Source organism: Myotis myotis, unplaced genomic scaffold (genome assembly GCF_014108235.1).
Source record: "Myotis myotis isolate mMyoMyo1 unplaced genomic scaffold, mMyoMyo1.p scaffold_m19_p_5, whole genome shotgun sequence".
Lineage (NCBI taxonomy): Eukaryota > Metazoa > Chordata > Mammalia > Chiroptera > Vespertilionidae > Myotis > Myotis myotis.
The window spans coordinates 82211924-82223242 of record NW_023416357.1 but is presented as its reverse complement, the minus strand read 5'-3'; the positions used below and the strand labels follow the sequence as shown (position 1 = coordinate 82223242).

Below are 11319 nucleotides of genomic sequence, written 5' to 3'. Positions count from 1 at the left end.
TAGAGCTCAGATAGGGCTCTTCGAAACATGATACTCCAGTCAAAGTTTTCCGTTAATAAAACCACTATTAGGAACCAGTCTTACTGAATCTATGCAAAGAAACATACTTATTTAGCATTGCCAGATTTCGGAGGAATTACATAAGGAGAAAAACATACTGATCTACTCTAAGATTTTCTGACTTTCCTTGCTAATTCCTTTTCATGGATTTAAAACAAAACAGTAACTGTTGGCATAAAACCTTCTTTCTATGCATAACCATGCCTCAGACCTTCTATTCTAAACAGGCTTTTTCCAGCTTTACTACCCCTGACATGGCATGGTGACTCAGGCCTGCAAGACAGTATTACAGGCTGCCAACTGTTAGCTGTCTCTCAAAAGAGACCAAAACCTGATGGGCACCCTTCCCTGCCCAGTTGGGCACCTGCCCTCTTGGCAGCTAGGCACCCTTTACTTTTGGGGGTCACTGCACACAGTCCCCTTTCAGGATAACCAACATACATTCAAACCTGCAAAAGAATCAAAGGTTAATATAACATATCAATACAATGAAACATAACATTGGCATCATGGCTGCTTCAGGCAGCCAAATCTGCTACTAAACATGTGATCCTATAAATTGTCCTTGTCTCTTTGGATCCATGTCCATGAAGATGCAGACATCATTACACAGTATTGTGGGGGCTCCTGGTGACAGGAGTGATCCCAAGTCATGTTACCGGCATCAGGCAGGTCGAGCACGCCGTAGCTTGAGCTTGAGCAGGTTGCGTTGATCTCCATCGATGCTCCATTTGGTGATGAAGTCTTTCAGGATGGACCCAGGTCGCGAGGCCGTCTACCTTGAGAGCGGTGGGGGTCGTCAGCACCACAATGTAGGGACCCTTCCAACGTGGCCCTAGGGTCTCCCGGCGGTGCCTTCTGACGTAGACCCAATCTCCTGGTCTGTGCTGATGAGGAGTTGGGGTTGGGCTGGTCTCATAGATGGCGCGGAGGCGCGGCCAAATGTCCTCGTGCGCCCTCTGGAGCCCTTTACAGTCTTGGGATCTTGAGCAGATAACAGGAACACCACCCAAGTCCCCTGATGGGGGCCTGACAGGAACAGATGTGGAGGCCTCCCTTTCCCACATCCCAGGACAGGATTCTTGACCTATGTCTCATCCAGATAGAAACGGTACTCATATTGAACAAGGAAATCAAGACTAAATAGGCACGATAACTAGATACATTCCCCATTAAGAACTTCGAGGTACATGCCACATTTATACCACAAAATACCAACAAATCAGTTTCAATACCACATTTAAATATATACATACTTTTGACCCACAAATCTACTTCTAAGAATTGGTCTTACAGAAATATCCATGCAACCATGGAAAGATAGATGTACAAGGAAGTTCAAGTTTGTAGCAGTGGAAACATTGCAACCATCTAAATGTTCAGCAAGAGGCTACTGCTTGAATAAACTGTGGTGCATCCATATAATGATGTTCTATTGCCACAAAAAATAGTGATTTTCAGCATGAAAGATGTCCCCACATCTTGTTATGTGGGAAATCAATTTGCATAATAGTGTAGAATATGATCCCCATTCTAAAGTATATTTTTAAAATAAAGTTTTTCTTTTGGAGTAATTTTAGGTGTACAGAAAAGTTGCCCCAAAGCTACACAGAGTTCCTACGTATTCTTTGTCTAGTTTCCCCTAATGTTAACAACTTTTTTACATAACCATGATACATTTGTGAAAACTGATAAATTGACCTGGATACATTAATGTTAACGAAACTCCAGACTTTATTTGGTTAATATTAATAACTACCTGCTTTTCCACTCGTGTGCTTTTTCTGTTCCAGGATCCAATCCACATTGCATTTAGTTAGTGTATTTGAAATGCTTCTATATATGCCGAGAAGAAAACGCCGGGAAGGACTCGCCAAAACTGCTAACAATGGTTGGGGCTGGGAGGGAGTGGATTTCCTTTTTACTTTAGGCACTTACTTTTTTTTTTTTAATTTTGTTTTATTGCTTAAAGTATTACAAAGAGTATTACATATGTCTCCTCTTTATCCCCCTGCTTGACATTCCCCTGGCCTCCCCTACCCGCCAGTGTCAACTACAGCGGGAAGGCTGAGGAGGGTTGGGGGACGGGAGGGGGGTGGTAAGAGATCAACCGAAGGACTTGTATGCATGCATATAAGCATAACCAATGGACATAGGCACTTACTTTTTAAGGTAATTTTTTAACGCTCTATAATAAAAAGCCAAAACATTGTACAAAAACTTTGAAAATTATCAATCTCCTTAGCTGTAGTCAAGGTCACATAGTCTGTCAAGTGGGCTGAAAATTTTATATATTGCTTGACATTTAACAATGAGATAATGAAATATTTCCCACATATTCCAGAGCCCCTTTCCATTTATACCCCTAAATTTCCTTTCACTTCACCCAGTGAACAAAGCAGTATAACAAATCTTAGTCCATTAGGGTCCCTCCAGCAAAAGTCTGACTACAGAATTAACGAATGGTGGCATGTACATAGGCATGTCTGGCAAATTCCAGCTGCCCAGTTTGTCTCTATTACATGCCAGCTGTTTTGTCTTCACAGGGAAACAGGCAGAAAGGAAAAGTCCTATATATTTTTTTTACACCAACTGCTTTTTATTATTGAATTTTGAAATCTTTCACAAGATGATTAAAAAAACAAGAAAAAAAAACACCAAACCAATAACATGACCACCACAGCTGATGTAATTTTCCATTGTTCCCAGTCAGCTCCAAACCTACTGTGTGCAAAGCCCATTTCCATGCACCTAAACGAGATACAGGTTTTGAAATCATTTATTCTAGTTGTAGCAGCTTATTATGCAGGTACAGCCAAACACACAAAGCTTCAAGACAGAATGCACACAAACTTTACAGTGTGGGCTTTGAATTTCAAATATGGGAACAAAAGAATCTACACGAAACTGATGGAAACCGAGCACAGATGTCCAAGACTGAACCTTGGAACTTGAGTGTAAGTCTTGCTTCCTCAAGTGCTTTCCTCTGCTACTGAACAGTCAGATGAAGATGTAGATCAGGGGTCCTCAAACTACGGCCCGCGGGTCACATGCAAATACAAATATTGTATTTGTTCCCGTTTTGTTTTTTTACTTCAAAATAAGATATGTGCAGTGTGCATAGGAATTTGTTCATAGTTTTTTTTAAAACTATAGTCCGGCCCTCCAACGGTCTGAGGGACAGTGAACTGGCCCCCTATTTAAAAAGTTTGAGGACCCCTGATGTAGAGCTTTGTAATTAGTTTAAATTATACACTTTGTAGATACTATACCAATTTTATTTTATTTATAAAAAAATACTAGAGGCCCAGTGCACAAAATTCATACACTGGTAGGGTCCCTAGCAGCTGCCAGCTGCCCTTCCCCTGGCTAGCCCCGCCCCCTGGTAGAACTCCCAGATGAAATCCTGGTTGAGGAGACAATTTGCATACTATGCTTTTATTATATAGGATATTTTTATTGATTTCAGAAAGGAAGGGAGAGGGAGAGAGAGATAGAAACATCAATGATGAGAGAGAATCATTGACCAGCTGCCTCCTGCATGCCCCACAGTGGGGATCAAGCCCACAACCCTGGCATGTGCCCTGATGGGGAATCAAACCATAACTTCCTATTTGATAAGTCAATGCTCAGCCACTGAGCCACACTGACCGGGTGGTACTGTACCAATTTTAAAAGTTACACATAGACCAGGAAATGTCCATCTGTTCATTTGAATTGACCAGACCTTCCAGCAGGATGGCTGAAAACCAACCAGGGCACATGAGGGCGGTTTACTGATGGGCACACTGCACTCCTGATCCAGGGTGGCTGCTGCTTTCCTCATAGGAGCTGTCGCTGTAGGCTTTGCGCCTCTGCCTGCCTGTAGAGCCCCGAGTGCTGTTGAATTCCTGGAGCTCTACTTCCTCTGTGTCTTCGATGATGTTCTGGACTTCTGGTCTGGATGGCAGAAGGTCTTCTAGTTCAGAAAGCTGGCCGGGGTTGATCCAGTCGTTTTGAGGAAACTGCACATCAATCTTTATGTAAAGGTCACCTTTCATGAAGGGATTACAATACTGTGGCATTCCTTCACCTCGAGCCACATGGACACACGCTGGTTAATGACTTTGCCAGGGGGGTATTTCACCACGATCGGATGTGCATCACGGTGCTTGAATGTGAACTGAAACCTGCAGAGGGCTTCCACAAGTCCTACCTTGTATGTCATGTGCAAATCGTTGCCATCCCTCTGGAACACCTCATGCTCTTTCTCTTGTAGCAAAAGAACTACGTCTCCTGACTCCACTCCTGGGGTCTGGTCTGCTTCCTCAGTGAATGTAATTCTCCGTCCACTTTTCATGCCTTTGTCTACATGGAGAGCCAGTGGGGCACAATGGACCCTTTTTGTACCTGGCACTGGGTCTGGGCCTGCAGGGTGGTCCTGGGTATACTTCTTTAGAATTTTGCCAATTGCATCAAGTAAATGTTGATGTAAGAAATGTCCAACTTTGTAGAAAATTTTTATAAGAATTTATTTGATTCAAACTTACTATATATGGCAGGAGCCAGATCTCAAATGCTCCCAGTTCTTTTTCTTCAAAAGTCTTAGCTTCCTTAGCCTTTCCATATAAATTTTAGAATCAGTTTCTCAGGTTTCTCTCTCTCTCTCTCTCTCTCTCTCTCTCTCACACACACACACACACACACACACACACACCTGTTGGAATTTTTATAGAAATGATAGATTAATTTTGGGGAAAATATCTTTTATGATATTGCATTTCCCATCCATGAATAGGGACTATCTCTCTTTGCATTTAGGTATTTTTTGATGATTTTCAATAAAGTTTCACAAAATTTTCTTCAAAGATCTTACAGCTCTTTTGTTGGTTTGCTTTATGCCAAGTAACCTTGTATTTTGTTTCAGCAGTTGCTTTTGAAAACTTGTTAATAGCCTTTTTCTGAAATTGGATCCCATTGTCTTCTCTTTCACTTGAATCTGACTTAGAGAGAGTTTATTTTTAACTTTTTTATTTTTAAAATATTTTTAATTGAGAGCGAGAGAAAGAGAGAAAGAGGTTGATTGATTGATTGATTGATTGATTGTTGGTCCACTCATCCAGTGGCTGATTCTTGTATGTGCCCTGACCAGGGATCAAACCTGCAACCTTGGCTTATCGAGATGACACTCTAACCAACTGAGCTCCCCTGCCAGGGCGAGAGAGGGTTTGAAATTCTGTTTGCCCTTTACCCAGATTCAGCAAATGTGATCATTTGCTACACATGCTCTCTCTTGTATCACTTTACACTTGTGTAAATATGTGTCTATATATGTATGTACACATATACACACATACACATATACACATATCCATATATCTATCTATATATCTATCTATATATCCATATATATCGATCCATACATATATCCATATATGCTTTTTTTCTGAACACTCGGCATCATCCCCTCACATCAGGAGGCACCTGAGGTCAGTTTATCCCATTATCCCACTAATGGTTAGTTAACTTTGACAATATGGCTAAAGTGGTGTCTGCCAGATTTATCCACTATAAAGAAAGCACTTAGCTTTGCAGACGCTGCCGCCCCGAAGCCGCCCGTGACCAGCCATGGTGAACCCCACCGTGTTTTTCTACATCACCGTCAACGGTGAGCCCTTGGGCCGCATCTCCTTCGAGCTATTTGCAGACAAAGTTCCAAAGACGGCAGAAAACTTCCGTGCTCTGAGCACTGGGGAGAAAGGACTTGGTTCTAAAGGTTCCTGCTTTCACGGAATTATTCCGGGATTTGTGTGCCATAGTGGTGACTTCACACGCCATAATGGCACAGGCGGCGAGTCCATCCATGGGAGAAATCTGAGGATGGGAACTTCGTCCTGAAACATACAGGTCCTGGCATCTTGTCCATGGCCAATGCTGGACCGAACACAAACGGCTCCCAGTGTTTCACCTGCGCTGCCAAGACTGAGTGGTCGGATGGCAAGCATGTGGACTTCGCCAGGTGAAGGAAGGCCTGGATATTGTGACAGCCATGGCGCTCTGGGTCCAGGAATGGCAAGACCAGCAAGACGTGCTGACTGTGGACAACTCTAACAAATTTGGCTTGTGTTTTATCTTAACCACCAGACCATTCCTTCTGTAGCTCAGGGGAGCAACCCTTCACCCCGATTTGCTTGGAATGTTCTATAATCTTTGTGCTCTTGCCAGTTTATTGGGTTCCATAATTTCCTTACCCCTTCCCAGTCTGACTGGATTGCAGAGTTAAGTTTATGATTGTGAAATAAAAACTAAACAGTTGTCTGTCCAAAGAAAACCAAAACACCACTTAATCCTTTGTAGTTAATAAAGAATCTTGAGAGAAACTTTGAAACTATGCATTCAAACTTTCATCAACTAGGTTTATTGTGGAAAAACAAACATACCATAAAATTTCCCATTTTAACCAATTTTAAGTGCACAATTGAGTACATTCACATTGTTGTGCAGCCATCACTACTATCCATCTTCAGAACTTTTCCTCCAGCTTTATCAAGATATAAGTGACATATAACATTGTAGAAGTTTAAGGTGTACAGCACATTGATTTGATACTGATATTGCTAAATATCATCACCATAGATTTAGCTAACATCTCCATCATGCCATCAACTAATTTTTTTTCTTTCTTTTTTCTTTTTTTTTTTAAATTATATCTTTATTGTTCAGATTATTACATTTGTTCCTCTTTTTCCCCCCCATAACTCCCCTCCTCCCAGTTCCCGCCCCACCCTCCGCCCTCACTCCCCACCCACTGTCCTCATCCATAGGTGCACGATTTTTGTCCAGTCTCTTCCCGCATCTCCCACACCCCTTTCCCCCCCAAGAATAGTCAGTCCATTCCCTTTCTATGTCCCTGATTCTATTATAATCACCAGTTCATTCTGTTCATCAGATTATTTATTCACTTGATTCTTAGATTCACTTGTTGATAGATGCATATTTGTTGTTCATAATTTGTATCTTTACCTTTTTCTTCCTCTTCCTCTTCTTAAAGGATACCTTTCAGCATTTCATATAATCCCGGTTTGGTGGTGATGAACTCCTTTAGCTTTTCCTTATCTGTGAAGCTCTTTATCTGACCTTCAATTCTGAATGATAGCTTTGCTTGGTAAAGTAATCTTGGTTGTAGGTTCTTGGTATTCATCACTTTGAATATTTCTTGCCACTCCCTTCTGGCCTGCAAAGTTTCTGTTGAGAAATCAGCTGACAGTCGTATGGGTATTCCCTTGTAGGTAACTGAGTTTCTTTCTCTTGCTGTTTTTAAGATTCTCTCTTTATCTTTTGCTCTTGGCATTTTAATTATGATGTGTCTTGGTGTGGTCCTCTTTGGATTCCTTTTGTTTGGGGTTCTCTGCGCTTCTTGGACCTGTAAGTCCATTTCTTTCACCAGGTGGGGGAAGTTTTCTGTCATTATTTCTTCAAATAGGTTTTCAATATCTTGCTCTCTCTCATCTTCTGGCACCCCTATAATTCTGATGTTGGTACGCTTGAAGCTGTCCCAGAGGCTCCTTACACTATGCTCGCATTTTTGGATTCTTTTTTCATTTTGCTTTTCCGGTTGGGTGCTTTTTGCTTCCTCGCATTTCAAATCATTGACTTGATTCTTGCGCTCCTCTGGTCTGCTGTCGGGAGTCTGTATAATATTCGTTATTTCAGTCCGTGTATGCTTAATTTCTAGTTGGTTCCCCAATATAACATCGAGGGTCTCATTAGTTTTCTTGTAGATCTCATTAAGTTTATCAGCGGCTTCTAAACAGTTCTTGAGAGACCTTAAAAGTGTGGTTCTGAACTCTATATCTTCCATTGACAATTTCGTCCTGTTTCTTTGTCTCCGCATTTTGTTATGCTTCCTTGGTGCACCCCCTAGTGGTCTTTGTTTGCAGTCTTATAATTAAACCTTGATTGTTGTAGCTAATACCAGGGAGGGTTTGACCTCCAGGCCAAGTGGCTATGAGAATCAGCTGTGTCTGCGGTGAGAGAACTTCTGTCCTCTAGGGAGGTGCTAATCTAGCCTTTGCCTGAGGCAATCCGGCAAATGCCTCTGTGCAGGTTTTGGGCCGGGCGGGTCGCACAGGATCAACAGGGTGGGCCAGAGAGAGCAGTTATGGCGGCTCTCAGTCCTGTCCCCAGGGGCTCTGCCTCTCTGAGTCCCAGCACCCGCTGCAGACCTCGGAGAGAAAGCTGCACTCGCTCTGACCGAAGCCAGACAGTCCCGCTTCTCCCGTTTGAGTCTGGGTCCCTAAAGACTCGCCCGGATCTGGAGCTCAGAGTCTTCGACTCCCTCCCGATTGAAAACGCCAACCGCGCCCTCCGCCGCCAGCCCGCTCCGCGCACTCCGCACCTCAGAATTTGACTTCAGCACTGTGCCTCCTCTGAGTGTCCGTATGCGTTTCTCTTTCCTCCTAGTTGTAGGACTTCCACTCAGCCAGCGTTCCTGTGGTTCTGGGTGATGTCCGTTCCGTTTTTTAGTTTCACTTTTGAAGTAGTTGTTCAAGGCAGCGTTAACCTTTGCCGCCATCTTGGTTCTCCGCCCCATCAACTAATTTTTTAACACGCACGGATAATTCTTGCCTGAATCTATTACTATGATGATTGCAAATGGTTATTAGCCGGCATTCTAGTGTAAGGAAATTTCAATTTTACAGAAAAAGTTTTCCCACTTATGTGTTTTTATCATCAGCACGATGCTCATGGATTCTTACTCAGTGTGTAGTTTTTATTGTCCTATTCATTTGATGCACAGTTGTCCCCAGTTGGGCCAGTGGGATTACCTCCCTCTGCCCCCCCCACCCCCACCCCCCAGTCACCACCACCATTCAGTTTGCCTCTTGTGTTCTTTTGACACATCCTTGTCATTTTGTGAGCATTTTTTGGGGGGGCTTAACAGTATGTTCCAGCGTCTCCTTGTATTTTTTGGCCTTACCCTTGAATCAGCCAACTCTCCAAGGATCCCTGGGTTCTGCTTTTACAGAGGAATAGTACTTAGAAACCAATATCTGGGCAATAAGGAATGTTAAGAAAAATGCTGTGCTCTGGGCTGGTGGCCGGGCCTTTGGTGAATTCTGGCCACCAGAGGGCAGCACTTCCCAGGAAAAAAAAATGCAAAAGACCCAGACTCTGGCTTGGGCTGGGCAGGTCATGCTTCCTGATGGAGGTGTCTCTAGTTCTCTTTCCAAAAAAGAGAATCTCTCTCTCTCTCTCTCTCTCTCTCTCTCTCTCTCTCTCTCTCTCTCTCTCTCTCTCTCTCTCTCTCTCTCTCTCTCTCTCTCTTTCTCTCTCTCTCTCTCTCCCTCTCCCTCTCTCTCACACACACACTCTCACACTCACACAAAAACAGAAACAAAAAAAAGAGAAACACAAGCCCCATACCACTTGCTAACCACCACTCCATGCATATAAAGACACCCCTATCGCCCTAGCTGGTTTGGCTCAGTGGATAGAGCATCGGCCTGAGGACTGAAAAGGGTCCTGGGTTCGATTCCTGTCAAGGGCACATGCCCCAGTTGCGGGCTCAATCCCAGTGGGGGGCATGCAGGAAACAGCCATCAATGATTCTATCTCATCTTGATGTTTCTATCTCTCTCTCCCTCTCACTTCCTCTCTGAAATCAATAAAAATACATAAAAAAAAGACACCCCTATCCTTATCAGACTCCCCCGACCAGTACATGCCTCATCTGACCCTCACCACTTTCTTCATATCTTTTGTTCTGAAGTCTTCTCAGGGGGTTAGCTCTGAGGCAGAGAGCAAGAAGGGGTGGATATGAGGCTTCAGGGAAGTCCTGGTTTCTCATCACCAGCCCACCCCACCCTATTGTGAGCACAACTCGAAAACACAGCCGTGGGTAACAATATGGGAGGCCCCTTCCTTCCTCAGTGAGGCCTCGCGTAGGGTACAGTCTCTCAGCTAGCTGTCCCGCCGGGGCCTCAGGCCACAGCTGGCTCCCTCCCTCTGGGCCTGGAAGGCAGGAAACCCAGAGAGGGGGCTTCCATGGGGGTACCACCGAGGTGAGCTTGGAGCCTGAGCTCTGAGTTCCTACCTGCTTCTCTCTGTTGACTGTATCTGCCCCCCACCCCCATGTTGATCAGCTCAGAGGAAGTTGTCGGGGTAATTTCTTCCCTCCGTTTATTTATCTTCCCACAAGTAAACTAGAATATTAAACACACACACACACACACACACACCCCAATGGGGTATTTCAGCAATTTAAACTTATGGCTCAATTACTTTATTTTATTTATTTCTTTTCTTTTTTTGTGTGTGTATGGTTCAATTAGTTTAGAGGCATGCATTTACAAGTGAGTACATACTTCTACCCCTAGGAATCAGTGCCATTAATTTTTGTATTTCTCCTCCCCTCCGGAAGGAGTTTCACCCAGGCCTGGTAGAGTAGGCCATTGTAAATGCTGACCCTGTCGGTCTGCTCTACCCTCTCCCATCAGGACTGGCGCAGGAGCCTCTGACCCTTGATTCCAGTCAACGGCTTCCAGGCAGAGCTAGCAGATTATGCACCTGACTCAGCCCCTCTGCGGTGCTTCTCTACTGCAGAGTAAAATCCAGCCTCTCAGCCAGCACCTTCATGGTCCTCCCCAGCCCTCTAAACTGCCACTCTTGCTTCTCTGCCCCCACTCCCACCCCCAATCTGAAGCTCCAGCAACTCTGAGCTGAAATTGCCCTTCCCCAGCCCATACAGTGTCCTTTCTACACCTCTACTCACACAGCTGCCTCTACCTCAACTGACCTCCCCTCCTATCTTCCATAATGTTGGGCAGCAGGTCAAAATTTGCCCGCTCCTAAGGATGCCTCTTCCCGCTCTGACTTGGAATAAGCTACCTGCCTTCTCCAATAAAATTCCACTCACCCTTCAATCAAGACCTTTCTCTTGGCCTCCCCCATCGACCTGGGCCAGCTCTTAGCTCCCTCAGTGGGCTATGAGGAGAGGTCAGCACGTGGGGTGGGAGTAGAAAGGGATGAGAAATTATGATTGGCCAGGCTGCCAGCCCACACTTCTCAAACTTTAACATGAATACAAATCAGCTGCGGAGGGAGTGTAAAGCTGATTCTGACCCTGTAGGTTGGGGTGGGGCTGAGAGCCTGCATTGCTAACAAGCTCCAGGTGATGCCCACGCTGCCGCACGGGGTGCCAATGTGAGCACAAGGGCCTGGCTGCCTGGATTGGCTGAGGAAGGGGGGCAGGTGGGAGCCCAGGTGTGAGTGGCCATC

The 11319-nt window shown here is 44.5% G+C and overlaps 1 pseudogene; it reads right to left on the bottom strand.

Moving 5' to 3' along the window:
• Nucleotides 1-3833: 3833 nt before the first annotated feature.
• On the bottom strand, nt 3834-5669 carry LOC118656542 (annotated as a pseudogene).
• Nucleotides 5670-11319: the final 5650 nt, after the last annotated feature.